Raw genomic sequence first — 18,398 nt, forward strand, 5'->3', positions numbered from 1 at the left:
GGCACTCCCACTGAAACGTTGCAAATCCGGGTGCCCTCCGCAACAGATGATACAGTAAATAGTAGAAAGAAGGCAGCGGCACTCCGTCAGGATGAATGGTCAAACCTGTATTAAATCAAAGAGTAACAATGGTCACATAACAACCAACGTTTCGGGGTCCTAAGATCCCTTTGTCAAGGCGCGAACTTCCGCAGCTTTCCTTATGGTGTTTAAACTACATATTGTGCTGCTGCTATACTCTGTTTTACTATATTTTAGTGTTACCAGGACACCTTGTTAGCAAGGCGGTTTTAATCAGCACCACTGTACACTTAACACTTTCTGCACTTTTGGTTCTTTTCCAAGTTGCACACATCATCAGCACAGCATGGACAAGCCGCAAACACCAGGGAATGGCTATCAAGCGGGATGCCATACCGTTACAGCACCTAAAGGGGACATGTTCAGCTTCAACATGGAGGATGCCGAGAGGTTACGCTTCAAAGAGAGCCTGCCTCTGATAGATACACACCTGGAAGCACAGTACATTTTTCACCGACTACTCCGTTTGAGGAAGAAGGAAACAGATTTCCTCATGCATGGCATCTCTCTTTCGGATTACCATCGCGAACAAATGATCCCACGCGGCTTCAGAATAAGGAATGTACCCACCCTGGGGAGGTACAACCTGGAATTTTGCCGTAAATGGACGGCCATCCTGAATAAATGCAGCATGGATTTAGTTCTACTGGTGATAGAGGAGGTCGGCCGGGAATTAAAAACGACCAGAGAAAAAATCACCACTTTTGAGAAACAATGCCTGAAGACCTTACAGGAGAATACCACCCAGGACTGGATACTGAAGCTACAAACACAGGTGGATCAGTATAAAAGGGAACTGATCAGGTTCAAGAGGAACAAACACCTCATAGTCAAAACAGACTATGAGGAGAATAAAGTGTACCGGTGGCTCATGGGGGGTGACATGCGAGGGAAGAACAAACCAAGTTCACCCTCAGAAGGAATTGGCGGAGACGTAGGGACGAGTCCACCTATTCGGCCCAGTCTTCCAACAGTGACAGCGAGTTCCCAGCTCCTGAACCGGAGGAATCTCCGATGCAAAGTGGGACCCCTTTAGGCGGGGCTTCAGCCACTTCAGGGGACGCCAATCCAAAAGGACGCCCCCCCTGCAGGGGGCGCCAAAACAAGAGGCAACAAAAGCACTTCCAACAAACGGAAGACTTAATATTTAATCTTTCTGATAGAGTTTTTACCCCAACAGAAATGGCAGTGTTAAATAAAGGCTTGTCAAACATTCCTACTAACAGGCATGACGAATTCACTTGGAAAAGAGACTTGCACCGCTTCTCACGGAAACTCCGACTTCAAGAGTATTTCCAACACCAACATCAAGAACAATCCACGTCCGTCTTCGATAAGTTTGTGAGACAGCACACCACCTCAAGGTTTGATCCCCAGTCCACCAACTCATCCCTCAAAACCTTTTCCCGCCTGTTGGACAATTCGGTTCAACGTTACAACGCCACCTCCGTTACACAGCGCAACAACCTAACTCAGGCAGAAAGAAGCGCCTTGCGCAAGTTGGGAAATGCCAGGGATATCATTTTTCGCCCTGCCGACAAGGGGGGTGGCCTGGTAATCCAGAACTTTGAGGACTACCGTACGGATGCTCTAAGACAGCTTACAGACGTTCAAGTATATCAGGAACTAACCTCGATCCCACCACAGGCTACAAACGAGAACTGGACCTGATTCTTGATGACGCATTAGATGACAAACACATCACTCAGAAACTACACCGGATACTGAAGCAGGAGCATCCAGTCACACCAGTCTTCTTCATCGTCCCCAAGATACACAAGAATACCCACAGGCCTCCTGGTAGGCCGATCATTTCTGCCAGATCTTCATTATACCAACCCATATCCCAGTTCCTTGACCGTATTCTCCAACCACTTGTCATTAAACAACATTCATATATCAAAGATACTACAGACTTTCTCAATTTACTGGACAGTATCTCTACTGTTCCCACAGGCACCCTGTTGTGCGTCATGGACATCTGCAACCTATACACGAGTACACCACACGAAGGAGGCCTGGCTGACATGCAAGAATTCCTAGCACAGAACAACATGCAGGATGTGGACCGAGCACTATTTGTACGTCTACTGGAATTGACTCTACAGAGGAATTATTTCCTATTTGACGGTAAATTCTATCTTCAATTAACGGGATGCGCCATGGGCAGTAATGTGGCCCCGTCTTACGCAAACCCCTACATGTTCCAGGAGGAACGGAAGATTTTCTTCACTAACCCAGCATACTTTCAAAAGATTTTAACGTACTGCCGATACATCGATGATGTCTTCATGCTATGGAGCGGTAGTCAAGAGGAGTTCATTAGCATGATGGAAGACATCAATCAAGCAGCGGTTCACATCAAATTCACCTATCAATGTGATGCCTCCACCATCAATTATTTGGACGTGCAGGTTACCATTCGCAATAACAGCATTTGTACCACTGTATACACCAAGCCCACGGACAAAAATACGATGTTACTGGCAAGCAGTCATCACCCTAAACCTCTCATTAAAGGGCTACCTCGTTCCCAGGTAATACGTACAGCCAGGATCCATAGCACCCATGACACCTTGGAGATTCAATTGGATAAAGTATTCCACAAATTCCTCCAGAGAGGCTACAATGAGGCTGACCTGCTGAAACACAAACATGAGGTCATGAAGATGGACAGGAAGGAGCTACTGCATCCATCAGGAAGGAGGAAAGACAATATAATACCCTGGAAAAGCCAGTTCTGCACTTCCAGCCCGGTGGTCCAACGGGCCACCCGAGCGCTATGGCCCATAGTGGCCATTGACGATAAACTCACATGTTTCAGCAACAAGAGGCCCATCAATAGCTTCATGAGGGCCAGAAACATCAAAGACACCATTGTGCATGCAGACATTACTGGCTTCTCCAGCTCCACACCATCAAATTTCCTCACCAAACAGCCAGGCTGTTACAAATGCCTGGGCTGCACCACCTGCAAGAATATGGTCAGTGGACCTTCCTTCAAACACCCAACTAAAGACCTCACGTTCAGATTAAAGCATGTGCTGACCTGCACGTCCACCCACGTGGTATATCGCATAACTTGCCCATGTGGGCTAGGGTATGTTGGCAAGACCATCACCAGTTTCAGAACCAGGATGGCACAGCATAGATCGGCCATCAACGCAGCAATTAAGAAGGGGAATACTAACCAACCAGTGGCGCAGCATTTCGCGACCAAAGGACACTCAGTAGACCAACTGAAGTATATGATAATCGATCACGTTCCAGCGAACTTGAGAGGCGGCGACAGGAGTGGCGCATTACTAAAATTGGAGGCGCATTGGATATTTAAATTGGAAACTTTCCCACCGAAGGGACTCAATGAAAAAATCCAGTGGAACAGTCTTTAAAGCACTTGACACAGTTTTTACGTATTATTAACACTGGCCTCCACTGGGTCTTTAGGAACCAGCGGTTCACAGCGGTTTCTGCTCTTTGTTCCCTTTTTCCTGTTTCTTTTCCTCTTTTACACAGGTTTCGTTTTCTCCATCTTTTTTCCTTCTGTCATTTTTCTACACACCTGGGTTTTCTCTTTCCTTTAACATGTTCCCTATCACCTTCTTTTCTTTTCTCTTCTGTTCTATCCAGCTCTGTGCTTAAACTCTGCAGATACACCTCTCTTCTTTTTCTTCTTTTTCATGCTTCACTTCGATCTTGTTCTTCACATCTTGTTCACACAGCATTCACTCCACTCCTGTTTGCCGATAACAGATTCAGCCTTACAAATTCACTCCTCACCAGCATCATGTCATGGGCACAACCCTGCCAGACCTCCACCTTAATGACCTCCCCCCCCACCTTCCTTTCCCCCCCCCCTCCCCCTCCCTCGCTGTCCCCTTTCCACCACCCTGCCATTCTTCTGCCCATTCCCCTGCTTTTTCCCCACACACAGTTTCTCATTTCATCCCATTCCAGCTTTTTCCGTATTCACCATCTTTTTCACCATTTCATTTTATTTTCACCACCCTGCCATTCCTCTTCCTATGATCACACAGTCTCTCACAACTTTCTCCACATTTTTCTTTCCTTTGTCTCTATCCTCAACACACATCTGCTCCATTCATATCATTCCTGTGTACTCTTCTCCAGCGTGTTTTTTTACACACAGACCGTCCATGCAGCCCATTCCGCTTTATCTCAACTTCCGCAGCTTTCCTTATGGTGTTTAAACTACATATTGTGCTGCTGCTATACTCTGTTTTATTTTGAGCTTTCTCTATCACATTTGTTTTCATTGCAGGGTCGGCGCGGGTGTCATGGGAAAGCGCCGCTGGTTGCCACGGCAACCGCGTCCTGCACCCGGCACCACGTCACTTCCTGGAGACGCCGGAGGACTTCCGGCGGTCCCCGCGATTGACGGCATCAGGCCCCGCTCTCCTCCACGTGCGGGTTTGCACCGGGTGTTATAAAGGTAAGGGGTTTTCTTTCTTAACACTCTTCACGTCTTGACAAAGGGGTCTTAGGACCCCGAAACGTTGGTTGTTATGTGACCATTGTTACTCTTTGATTTAATACACGTTTGACCATTCATCCTGACGGAGTGCCGCTGCCTTCTTTCTACTATTTACTATATATATATATATATATATATATATATATATATATATATATATTGACTCTATATATCTTTTTCAGCTTGGTCCCAGTCTCTAACTGGTTTTATAATCTGGCTCAAATCTATATATTTTTATTATATATCTCTGGACTGCGCTATTTACAACCTTATCTTTCCCGTTGAGGAATTGAGACATTTGCATTAGTAGAAGTGCAACATACGTAACATAAGCAGTTGTTACATTTTTTATTGCTACAAATATCCTTGATTGTTACATGTAATTGTTTCTCTTGGTGCTGTCTGTTTTTATATATTTTTAAAGTGATGCATAAGTGTGTAACTATAATAAATTGTTGTTCATTTTTAACCACTGGCTATTTCTGTGATCTAATTAGCTCTCTAGCGCGACCCCTTATACATATCCAGCTCCCATTTTGAATGCAGTTGCAAGGATAATCTTCCTAGCAAGACGTTCATCGTCTGCGGATCCGCTCTGTCAGTCCCTCCATTCATTGCCCATATTCTACCGTATTCAATTTAAAATACTTCTACTCACATACAAAGCTGTTACCCAAACCACACCAACATATATCTCTTCGCTTATCTCAAAATATCTCCCAACTCCACCTCTCCGCTCTGCACAAGACCTGCGTCTCTCATCTGCCCGGATCACTCACTCCCATTCACAATTCCAGAACTTTCTTCAGGCAGCACACACCCTAGAGAAACCCCCCCCCCCCCCCCCCCCCCATGCAAGATAAAACTCTCCCATAGCTTCCAAACTTTCAAGCGTTCCCTGAAAACTCACCTCTTCAGGTGAGCCTATCAAATTCCTGGACCGCTCACATGACCTTCAGAAGCATTCATTTCTAATAACATGCCATCAGGACTGTCCTTGCAATCTGGTGGGACCGCTATGCTATAGATAGTGCTTATCATTGTGTATCCTTCCTAATTCCCCATAGATTGTGAGCAGGGCCTTCCTCCCTCTATGCAGTGGCGTAACTACTGCCCCCGCAGCCCTCGCGGTGGCTTGGGGGCGAGGGGCTGCGGGGGCGCCGCCACTGATTTAGAGCAGATTGACATGCGGACGAACGTCCGCATGTCAATCTGTTGTCACTAGCCCCCCGCTGTGAAGTAGGGACACGGAGGGCACAGCGTGCGCCTCTCCTGTGTCCCTCTGAGTCTCCGGCGTGTCGGGGGCGTGTCCTATGAAAAGGGGGCGTGGCTTCGCGGAGGACCCGCGATCGCGGGCCACGCCCCCGTTTCGTCACTGAGGGGGCATGCCCAGCGCTCTGTGAGCTGCTGGCATGCCCTCTCTCCCACTGTCTGCGCTGAATAGACGCTGTGCGCATGCGCACAGCGTCTATTCACTACTGCTCTGCTATGCAGAGCAGTGACTGTAGGAGCCTCCCAACTGCCCCCCCCATCGCGGGACACTGCGGGAGGAAAGCATATATGGCACTGGGGGGGCACTGAGGGGGCATATATGGAACAGGGGGGGGGCACTGAGGGGGCATATATGGCCTGAGGGGGCATATATGGCACTGAGGGGGCATATATGGCACTGGGGGCACTGAGGGGGCATATATGGCACTGGGGGGGCACAGAGGGGTCATATATGGCACTGAGGGGGCATATATGGCACTGCGGGGGGCACTGAGGGGGCATATATGGCACTGAGGGGGCATATATGGCACTGGGGGGCACTGAGGGCATATATGGCACTGGGGGGCACTGAGGGGGCATAGATGGCACTGGGGGGCACTGAGGGGGCATATATGGCACTGGGGAGGCACTGAGGGGGCATATATGGCACTGAGGGGGCATATATGGCACTGGTGGGGCACTGAGGGGGCATATATGGCACTGGGGGGGCACTGAGGGGGCATATATGGCACTGGGGGGTACTGAGGGGGCATATATGGCACTGGGGGGCACTGAGGGGGCATATATGGCACTGGGGAGGCACTGAGGGGGCATATATGGCACTGGGGGGGCACTGAGGGGGCATATATGGCACTGTATGTGTACCTGGCACATGGGGGGCTATATTTGGCACTGGGGGCACGTGAGCACCTGGCATTGTGGGGGAATATCTGGCACTGGGGGCATATGTGGCACTGGGGGGAGAGGCTATATTTGGCACTGGGGGCATGTGAGTACCTGGCACCGTGGGGGAATATCTGGCACTGAGGACATATGTGGCACTGGGAGCACAGCCCTAGCAACAAGCACTACCCCCTAGCAATGAGCATGACACCCAGTGCATGAAACCCCTGGCAACGAGCATGACACAGAGTGCATGAAACACCTGGCAACGAGCATGACACCCTGAGCATGAAAACCCCTGGCACCGTGCATGGAACCAAGAGCATGAAACCCCTGGCAACGAGCAGGTAATTTAAAAGTAATTAGAAGCCTTAATGTAGGACTTAATGTGTAATGGGCATTACGGTGTGTGGCATAATGTATCACGGACATTGCGGTGTGTGTCAGAATGTGTCACAGGCATTACGGTGTGTGGCAAACTATATCACGGGCATTGTGGTATGTGGTATAATGTCTCAGGGGCATTGCAGTGTGGCATAGGGTATAACGGGCATTGCGGTATGTGTCACAGGCATTACGGTGTATGGTATACTAGATCACGGGCATTGTGGTATGTGGTATAATGTCTCAGGGTCATTGCAGTGTGTGGCATAATGTATAATGGGCATTGCGGTGTGTGGCATAATGTGTCAGGCATTACGGTATCTGTATACTATATCACGGGCATTGTGGTATGTGGTATAATGTCTCAGGGTTATTGCAGTGTGGCATAATGTATAACGGGCATTGCGGTGTGTGTCATAATGTATCACGGACATTGCGGTGTGTGGTATACTATATCATGGGCATTGTGGTATGTGGTATAATGTCTCAGGTTCATTGCAGTGTGTGTCATAATGTATCACGGACATTGCGGTGTGTGTCATAATGTATCACGGACATTGCGGTGTGTGGTATACTATATCATGGGCATTGTGGTATGTGCTATAATGTATCAGGGGCATTGCAGTGTGTAGCATAATGTATAACGGGCATTGCGATTCCTGTCATAATGTGTCACAGACATTACGGTGTGTGGCATAATGTGTCGGGGGCATTACGGTGTGTGCATATTGTGTCATGTGCATTATTGTGTGTGGCATAATGTCTGAGGGCCTTTGTAGTATGTGGCATAATGTATACTGGGCATTACTATAAGGAGGAAAAATGACAAATAATGGAAGGGGCATGAATCAGGATTATTTTTCTTTCCTGTGGTGGCTAACGTCTGGGCGTGCAGGTTGCAAAACTGGGGTATAAGGTAGTCTATTCCTGCAATGCCACGCCTCTTTATGCGAAGCCGCACCCATTTAAACAAAACCACGCCCCTTTTTGGCGCCGCGCGCCTTAGGCGCGCACATGTTTGTCCCTTTCCTAGTGCCAATTATGGGGGGGGGGGGGGGCGCCAAAGAATTTTTTGGCTTGGGGGAGAAAAATTTCTAGTTACGCCACTGCCTCTATGTCTGTCTGTTATTACCCAGTTTGTCTTATCACTGTTGTTTCCATTGTAAAGCACAACGGAATATGCTGCGCTATATAAGAAACTGTAAATAAATAATAAATAATCAAGCCGTGACTGCTGTCATAGTAACCAAAAGGAAGCCTGTGATTGGTAAACAGTCTAGGATCCCTCTGGTGATGAGGTCATGACCGCTGTCAGTATCCAAAAGTAAGCCTGAGATTGGTAAACAGTGTAGGTTGTTTCTAGAGATGTGCACTTGAAATTTTTCGGGTTTTGTGTTTTGGTTTTGGGTTCGGTTCCGCGGCCGTGTTTTGGGTTCGACCGCGTTTTGGCAAAACCTCACCGAATTTTTTTTGTCGGATTCGGGTGTGTTTTGGATTCGGGTGTTTTTTTCAAAAAACCCTAAAAAACAGCTTATATCATAGAATTTGGGGGTCATTTTGATCCCAAAGCATTATTAACCTCAAAAACCATAATTTCCACTCATTTTCAGTCTATTCTGAACACTGAACACCTCACAATATTATTTTTAGTCCTAAAATTTGCACCGAGGTCGCTGGATGACTAAGCTAAGCGACCCTAGTGGCCGACACAAACACCTGGCCCATCTAGGAGTGGCACTGCAGTGTCACGCAGGATGGCCCTTCCAAAAAACACTCCCCAAACAGCACATGACGCAAAGAAGAAAAAAAGAGGCGCAATGAGGTAGCTGTGTGAGTAAGCTAAGCGACCCTAGTGGCCGACACAAACACCTGGCCCATCTAGGAGTGGCACTGCAGTGTCACGCAGGATGGCCCTTCCAAAAAACACTCCCCAAACAGCACATGACACAAAGAAAAAAAGAGGCGCAATGAGGTAGCTGTGTGAGTAAGCTAAGCGACCCTAGTGGCCGACACAAACACCTGGCCCATCTAGGAGTGGCACTGCAGTGTCACGCAGGATGGCCCTTCCAAAAAACACTCCCCAAACAGCACATGACGCAAAGAAAAAAAGAGGCGCAATGAGGTAGCTGTGTGAGTAAGCTAAGCGACCCTAGTGGCCGACACAAACACCTGGCCCATCTAGGAGTGGCACTGCAGTGTCACGCAGGATGGCCCTTCCAAAAAACACTCCCCAAACAGCACATGACGCAAAGAAAAAAAGAGGCGCAATGAGGTAGCTGTGTGAGTAAGCTAAGCGACCCTAGTGGCCGACACAAACACCTGGCCCATCTAGAAGTGGCACTGCAGTGTCACGCAGGATGGCCCTTCCAAAAAACACTCCCCAAACAGCACATGACGCAAAGAAAAAAAGAGGCGCAATGAGGTAGCTGTGTGAGTAAGCTAAGCGACCCTAGTGGCCGACACAAACACCTGGCCCATCTAGGAGTGGCACTGCAGTGTCACGCAGGATGGCCCTTCCAAAAAACACTCCCCAAACAGCACATGACGCAAAGAAAAAAAGAGGCGCAATGAGGTAGCTGTGTGAGTAAGCTAAGCGACCCTAGTGGCCGACACAAACACCTGGCCCATCTAGGAGTGGCACTGCAGTGTCACGCAGGATGGCCCTTCCAAAAAACACTCCCCAAACAGCACATGACGCAAAGAAAAATGAAAGAAAAAAGAGGTGCAAGATGGAATTGTCCTTGGGCCCTCCCACCCACCCTTATGTTGTATAAACAGGACATGCACACTTTAACCAACCCATCATTTCAGTGACAGGGTCTGCCACACGACTGTGACTGAAATGACGGGTTGGTTTGGACCCCCACCGAAAAAGAAGCAATTAATCTCTCCTTGCACAAACTGGCTCTACAGAGGCAAGATGTCCACCTCATCATCATCCTCCGATATATCACCGTGTACATCCCGCTCCTCACAGATTATCAATTCGTCCCCACTGGAATCCACCATCTCAGCTCCCTGTGTACTTTGTGGAGGCAATTGCTGCTGGTCAATGTCTCCACGGAGGAATTGATTATAATTCATTTTAATGAACATCATCTTCTCCACATTTTCTGGAAGTAACCTCGTACGCCGATTGCTGACAAGGTGAGCGGCGGCACTAAACACTCTTTCGGAGTACACACTTGTGGGAGGGCAACTTAGGTAGAATAAAGCCAGTTTGTGCAAGGGCCTCCAAATTGCCTCTTTTTCATGCCAGTATAAGTACGGACTGTCTGACGTGCCTACTTGGATGCGGTCACTCATATAATCCTCCACCATTCTTTCAATGGGGAGAGAATCATATGCAGTGCCAGTAGACGACATGGCCGTAATCGTTGACAGGTCCTTCAGTCCGGACCAGATGTCAGCATCAGCAGTCGCTCCAGACTGCCCTGCATCACCGCCAGCGGGTGGGCTCGGAATTCTGAGCCTTTTCCTCGCACCCCCAGTTGCGGGAGAATGTGAAGGAGGAGATGTTGACAGGTCGCGTTCCGCTTGACTTGACAATTTTTTCACCAGCAGGTCTTCGAACCCCAGCAGACTTGTGTGTGCCGGAAAGAGAGATCCAAGGTAGGTTTTAAATCTAGGATCGAGCACGGTGGCCAAAATGTAGTGCTCTGATTTCAACAGATTGACCACCCGTGAATCCTTGTTAAGCAAATTAAGGGCTCCATCCACAAGTCCCACATGCCTAGCGGAATCGCTCTGTGTTAGCTCCTCCTTCAATGTCTCCAGCTTCTGCTGCAAAAGCCTGATGAGGGGAATGACCTGACTCAGGCTGGCAGTGTCTGAACTGACTTCACGTGTGGCAAGTTCAAAGGGCAGCAGAACCTTGCACAACGTTGAAATCATTCTCCACTGCGCTTGAGACAGGTGCATTCCACCTCCTATATCGTGCTCAATTGTATAGGCTTGAATGGCCTTTTGCTGCTCCTCCAACCTCTGAAGCATATATAGGGTTGAATTCCACCTCGTTACCACTTCTTGCTTCAGATGATGGCAGGGCAGGTTCAGGCGTTTTTGGTGGTGCTCCAGTCTTCTGTACGTGGTGCCTGTACGCCGAAAGTGTCCCGCAATTCTTCTGGCCACCGACAGCATCTCTTGCACGCCCCTCTCGTTTTTTATATAATTCTGCACCACCAAATTCAAGGTATGTGCAAAACATGGGACGTGCTGGAATTTGCCCATATTTAATGCACACACAATATTGCTGGCGTTGTCCGATGCCACAAATCCACAGGAGAGTCCAATTGGGGTAAGCCATTCCGCGATGATCTTCCTCAGTTGCCGTAAGAGGTTTTCAGCTGTGTGCGTATTCTGGAAACCGGTGATACAAAGCGTAGCCTGCCTAGGAAAGAGTTGGCGTTTGCGAGATGCTGCTACTGGTGCCGCCGCTGCTGTTCTTGCGGCGGGAGTCCATACATCTACCCAGTGGGCTGTCACAGTCATATAGTCCTGACCCTGCCCTGCTCCACTTGTCCACATGTCCGTGGTTAAGTGGACATTGGGTACAGCTGCATTTTTTAGGACACTGGTGACTCTTTTTCTGAGGTCTGTGTACATTTTCGGTATCGCCTGCCTAGAGAAATGGAACCTAGATGGTATTTGGTACCGGGGACACAGTACCTCCAACAAGTCTCTAGTTGGCTCTGCAGTAATGATGGATACCGGAACCACGTTTCTCACCACCCAGGATGCCAAGGCCTCAGTTATCCGCTTTGCAGCAGGATGACTGCTGTGATATTTCATCTTCCTCGCAAAGGACTGTTGGATAGTCAATTGCTTGGTGGAAGTAGTAAAAGTGGTCTTACGACTTCCCCTCTGGGATGACCATCGACTCCCAGCAGCAACAACAGCAGCGCCAGCAGCAGTAGGCGTTACACGCAAGGACGCATCGGAGGAATCCCAGGCAGGAGAGGACTCGTCAGAATTGCCAGCCTGCAGGACTATTGGCATTCCTGGGGAAGGAGGAAATTGACACTGAGGGAGTTGGTGGGGTGGTTTGCGTGAGCTTGGTTACAAGAGGAAGGGATTTACTGGTCAGTGGACTGCTTCCGCTGTCGCCCAAAGTTTTTGAACTTGTCACTGACTTATTATGAATGCGCTGCAGGTGACGTATAAGGGAGGATGTTCCGAGGTGGTTAACGTCCTTACCCCTACTTATTACAGCTTGACAAAGGCAACACACGGCTTGACAAATGTTGTCCGCATTTCTGTTGAAATACTTCCACACCGAAGAGCTGATTTTTTTGGTATTTTCACCAGGCATGTCAATGGCCATATTCCTCCCACGGACAACAGGTGTCTCCCCGGGTGCCTGAATTAAACAAACCACCTCACCATCAGAATCCTCCTTGTCAATTTCCTCCCCAGCGCCAGCAACACCCATATCCTCCTCATCCTGGTGTACTGCAACACTGACATCTTCAATCTGACTATCAGGAACTGGACTGCGGGTGCTCCTTCCAGTACTTGCAGGGGGCGTGCAAATGGTGGAAGGCGCATGCTCTTCACGTCCAGTGTTGGGAAGGTCAGGCATCGCAACCGACACAATTGGACTCTCCTTGTGGATTTGGGATTTCGAAGAACGCACAGTTCTTTGCTGTGCTTTTGCCAGCTTGAGTCTTTTCATTTTTCTAGCGAGAGGCTGAGTGCTTCCATCCTCATGTGAAGCTGAACCACTAGCCATGAACATAGGCCAGGGCCTCAGCCGTTCCTTGCCACTCCGTGTGGTAAATGGCATATTGACAAGTTTACGCTTCTCCTCCGACAATTTTATTTTAGATTTTTGAGTCCTTTTTTAACTGATATTTGGTGTTTTGGATTTTACATGCTCTGTACTATGACATTGGGCATCGGCCTTGGCAGACGACGTTGATGGCATTTCATCGTCTCGGCCATGACTAGTGGCAGCAGCTTCAGCACGAGGTGGAAGTCGATCTTGATCTTTCCCTATTTTTGGAACCTCAACATTTTTGTTCTCCATATTTTAATAGGCACAACTAAAAGGCACCTCAGGTAAACAATGGAGATGGATGGATACTAGTATACTTATGGAAGACGAGCGACTGCCGACACAGAGGTAGCTACAGCCGTGGACTACCGTACTGTGTCTGCTGCTAATATAGACTGGATGATAATGAGATAAAATTAAAATATATATATATATCACACTAGTACTGCAGCCGGACAGGTATATATTATGTAATGACGGACCTGCTGGACACTGTCTGTCAGCACTGCAGACTCCTAAAGTAAGCTACTAGTATCAAGAAGATAGAAGAAAAAAAACCACGGGTAGGTGGTATACAATTATGGATGGACGAGCGACTGCCGACACAGAGGTAGCTACAGCCGTGGACTACCGTACTGTGTCTGCTGCTAATATAGACTGGATGATAATGAGATAAAATTAAAAAATATATATATATCACACTAGTACTGCAGCCGGACAGGTATATATTATGTAATGACGGACCTGCTGGACACTGTCTGTCAGACTCAGCACTGCAGACTCCTAAAGTAAGCTACTAGTATCAAGAAGATAGAAAAGAAAAAAAAACCACGGGTAGGTGGTATACAATTATGGATGGACGAGCGACTGCCGACACAGAGGTAGCTACAGCCGTGGACTACCGTACTGTGTCTGCTGCTAATATAGACTGGATGATAATGAGATAAAATTAAAATATATATATATATCACACTAGTACTGCAGCCGGACAGGTATATATTATGTAATGACGGACCTGCTGGACACTGTCTGCAGAATGCGTTTATAAAAACACCACACGACGAGTGTTTAACTTTTTCAGGCAGACAATCACAATATACTGGTGGTTAGCAGACAATCACAATACTGGTGGTCAGTGGTCACTGGTCAGTCACACTGGCAGTGGCACTCTGGCAGCAAAAGTGTGCACTGTACTTAAAATATGTACTCCTGCTATAACTGCTCCCCAGTCTCCCCCACAATTAAGCTGTGTGAGCAGTGAGCACTCAGCACAGTCAGATAATGATATACAGTATTACATATGATGCAGCACACTGGGCTGAGCACAGATATGGTATGTGACTGTGTCACACTGTGTATCGTTTTTTTTCAGGCAGAGAACGGATTAATTAAACTGGTGGTGGTCACTGGTCACACTATCAGCAGCAAGTAGTACTCCTCCTAATAATATGCTCCCCAAAATTAGTGTCTCTCTCTAGAACTCTAGTCTAAACGGAGAGGACGCCAGCCACTCTCTCTCCCTATCAATCTCAATGCCCGTGTGAAAATGGCGGCGACGCACGGCTCCTTATATAGAATCCGAGTCTCGCGATAGAATCCGAGCCTCGCGAGAATCCGACAGCGGGATGATGACGTTCGGGCGCGCTCGGGTTAACCGAGCAAGGCGGGAAGATCCGAGTCGCTCGGCCCCGTGTAAAAAAACCTGAAGTTCGGGCGGGTTCGGATTCCGAGGAACCGAACCCGCTCATCACTAGTTGTTTCCCATTGGTTATTATAACGGTGGTCATGGACTGATCAGCAGAAGGATCTGGTTCATGTACTTGGTGTTTCATACATCATTTTGCTATGGAAGCCACACATGTCTAGTTGCACCCTGAAGCTGCTCTTTTTATTTTCAGTATGTCTAGAGCAGGGTATGGCATTCCCAACATGACCTTTAGCTGACAGAATATGATGGGACTTGTTGTTCCACATTAGCTGGACAGCGACAGTTTCCTATTTCTGGTGAGTTAGGGGTCTATTTACTAAGTGCACAGAGAAAAAGTCCCAGCCAACCAGCTCCTGTCATTTTTCAAACTAGCCTGTGACATGCCAGGTAGTTGCTGATTAGTTGCTGATTAGCTGGTACTTTATCTCTGTGCACTTTGGGGGTCATTCCGAGTTGATCGTAGCTGTGCTAAATTTAGCACAGCTACGCTCATTCACACTGACATGCGGGGGGACACCCAGCACAGGGCTAGTCCGGCCCTCATGTCAGTGCCCCCCCCCCCCCCCAACAGAAGTGCAAAGTCATCGCACAGCGGCGATGTCTTTGCACTTCAAGAGTAGCTCCCGGCCAGCACAGCTTTAGCGTACTGGCTGGGAGCTACTCATCGCTCCCCTGCCCGCAGCGGCTGCGTGTGATGTCAAGCAGCTGCTGCGGCACGCCCCCCCCCCCCCCGCTCCCACGAAACGGTGGCCAAACGCTGCCGTTCTGCCCCCTCCCGCCCGGCCATCGCCTCTGCCTGTCAATCAGGCAGAAGCGATCGCAGCCCTGCTATGGCCTTTGGCCGTCTGGCATGCGCCGGCGCACTACGGCAATGGCGCATGCGCAGTGGGGACCCGTTCGCTCGGCAGCGACAAAAAGCAGCGAGCGAACGGGTCAGAATGACCCCCTTTATCTCCATCCAAGGCTTAGTAAATAGACCCCATAGTTTCTAATCATGCCTCTTTTAATATCTATATTCATTTACTAATTGCATCCTTTGCTGTCTAATAGAATTCCATTGAGTTGTGTTAGCGGGGGGATGAAGATGGAGTATAACACAGCATCTATCAGTGGGTACTCTCTGTGATGGGGGTAACAGTGTATTGCTAAGAACAAAAAGGTGAATGAAACGTGTTTAAAAAAAAAACAACTAGATTTTTTTTCTCCTCAGATAAATCTTTGTTCACCTACAAACAACGCATTCAGCCCACAGGGATAGGAATACAACTGCCGCTCGTCTCCATTCCTCATTGTGCTGGCTTAATTGACAAGACCCCAAACCACTTGCACCAGAGATCAGTAACATGCGTACTGAGAATCATCGGCGTGATCCTGCGCTGTAAATTAAAGCAACACCTTTGAGTCGCTGCTGTTGGAGAAATTCAGAACAGAACTTAAAAGACACAAGTAAGCTTTGGGAAGCTCTATAATGGGAAGCGAGGGAACTCTCTAAACATCTGCACCGTTATACAGTCACGGGAAACTGGGTTCAGTCACAATGACACCGCCATCTATTGTCACTGAGCTGCCAGGAACGGAGCAGACAAATCAGTACAGTAATAGAACATTTTTTCACGTTGCGGTTATCACTGAACAAAGTAACATCAGACGTATGGGGAGCTCCCAGTCAGCAGAAGCAATGTGCACCCAGGGATCTCAGTTAATAAAACTCGTTTCAGTTTACTTTAAATGAAAGTTGTTACTTTTCTGCAATTAGTCATAAAAAAACTGCTACGTTTGTTATAACAGTCATAAAAATATTAATTTGTGTATTTACAGCCATAAAGCGTTACTTTCTGCTTTTACAGTCTTAATTATGGTTTAAAAAAATTGCAATATATGTTTTATTTACTGGTTTGTAGTTAACGTTGAATATACTCCATATACATTAAGCACATTCAGATTGATAGTTGACACAAAAGTAGTGTCATATTGGGGTGATGAAGAATTGGGAGGCTTCACTTGTCTGTTTGCACAAATATCATCTTCATCCTCACAAATGTCATCATCACCATGATCCTGACGAATAGCATCTTCATCATCATCACAACCTTGTTTTTTTTTTGCGGAAATTTCAGAACTAATTTCTGTGCGGATTCACGTTTTTGCTAAACTTAGCATATTAGACTAGCAGCGTTGTTGTGGCCACATACATGAAACCTTAAGCAAATAGCGGGCTGATGAGTTGCTATCAAAGCAAAAAAAAAAAACAACAACTTTGCACCTGGAATAAGCCATGTTGCAATGCAAGGGGTGCAAATACATTTATTTTTATTTTGCATGCAGGGTAAATACTGGTTGCTTTTGCATGTAGCCCAAAAATGCTGGATAGTTTTATTTTTGCACTGCAATATACACTCCCCTTCCAAATCTAGATCTCCCTGCACATATTACATTTACCCCACCAGCTGCAGTACAGCATTTACTAGATTTACTTACCATTTCTTCTGTCTCTCCCAGCATTCTGATTTTCCTCTTTCTTCTCAGGGGTTGCAATTCCTCCTCATCACATTATGGGCTTTGGGCCTTATACCGGTTTGTTAGCAAACCAAAAAAGTTAGCAATTGGGCAAAAGCATGTGCAGTGCACGTGGGGCAGATGTAACATGTGCAGAGAGAGTTAGATTTCAGTGGGAAATCAACAGCTTCCAATTTGTGAACATATGTACTGTTGTTTCTCAGAAGGTATGGTCAGAGCCAGATGAACAATGGGGCAAATGGAACTACAGCTCCAGGCCTCCACCTAAAAATAGGCCCATCATCATGACAGCCTGATGATGACCAGTCGCCCGCTGGCCACACAGTCGGCCATAAATCAGAAGTATTAAATTGTATACCTATTTTCACACAAAATGATGCCATTTTTGTACTTAGGGAGACTTTGGGGCTTATAGTGTACAAAGCCTACTTGGCACTGGCCACACCCACACAGCAATGGCCACACCCACACAGCACTGGTCACACCCCCTCTGCTTCTCATAATAGGCCCTTGAACATTTTCAGCCCCAGGCCCTTAATCCAACCCTGGGTATGGTCATCGATCATCATTGATTTCCAACCATCAATGGTTTGTCACTGATGGTTTTGCCATCAAAGATTAGATCCAATGGTATCGCCAATTCTGGCGCATATGGCATATGCACATAGTCCTACCTCTGAAGCAACACATGACCTGTAGTTATTGTCCCAATTAAGCTAATTGAAGACATCTAAATGCCTAATTAGCCATTAGGGTAAGGGGGTGTTGGCAAGGGGTTCTGAAGCGAGTTCCGACATTTTTACCTTTAAATAAAGATTCTCCCTCCTTTTTCACACCCTCAGGGGGTGTATTTCCACTGAGAGAAGCAATGCGAGTTTGTAGTTGAATTTCACATGCAGTTGGCATGCAAGCTTCCTGAGAAAGCGGCAACTCGCAGCTTGCACAAGGAAACGCGCACCTACTGTAATTAACCCCTTAGAGTAAATGACCCGGAATGTTTCCAATTCCACACAGATCCGCTCAGAAGTAGAGCAAGAAGATTATCCAGCCCCATATTCCAGCACACACATAAGCTGAATAACCATCACCGCGGTGAACACCCGGCCCGTGCCTGTCACTCTGTGATACACGGGGGAAGGTGTTCCGTTTATTGATACTCAGCGACTCGCAGCTCAGGGGAAATGGCGCCAGATTCATGTTGTTATGCAAATGTGACTTATTACATTAATCTGCTCTGACCTTTACATCCAGGATAGATGTATAGCAATACAGTCATTTTATTG

The 18,398-nt window shown here is 47.5% G+C and overlaps 1 long non-coding RNA gene across 1 annotated transcript in view; it reads left to right on the forward strand.

The window, feature by feature from the left end:
* The window catches only part of LOC134956668 (uncharacterized), a 233,538-nt gene extending 217,127 nt beyond the window's left edge, over window positions 1-16,411 (forward strand). Inside the window, exon 3 of the long non-coding RNA XR_010186076.1 lies at window positions 15,809-16,411. This is a non-coding gene — a long non-coding RNA (uncharacterized LOC134956668). The remainder of the gene's footprint in view (window positions 1-15,808) is intronic.
* Window positions 16,412-18,398: the final 1,987 nt, after the last annotated feature.

Source organism: Pseudophryne corroboree, chromosome 9, assembly GCF_028390025.1.
Source record: "Pseudophryne corroboree isolate aPseCor3 chromosome 9, aPseCor3.hap2, whole genome shotgun sequence".
NCBI lineage: Eukaryota > Metazoa > Chordata > Amphibia > Anura > Myobatrachidae > Pseudophryne > Pseudophryne corroboree.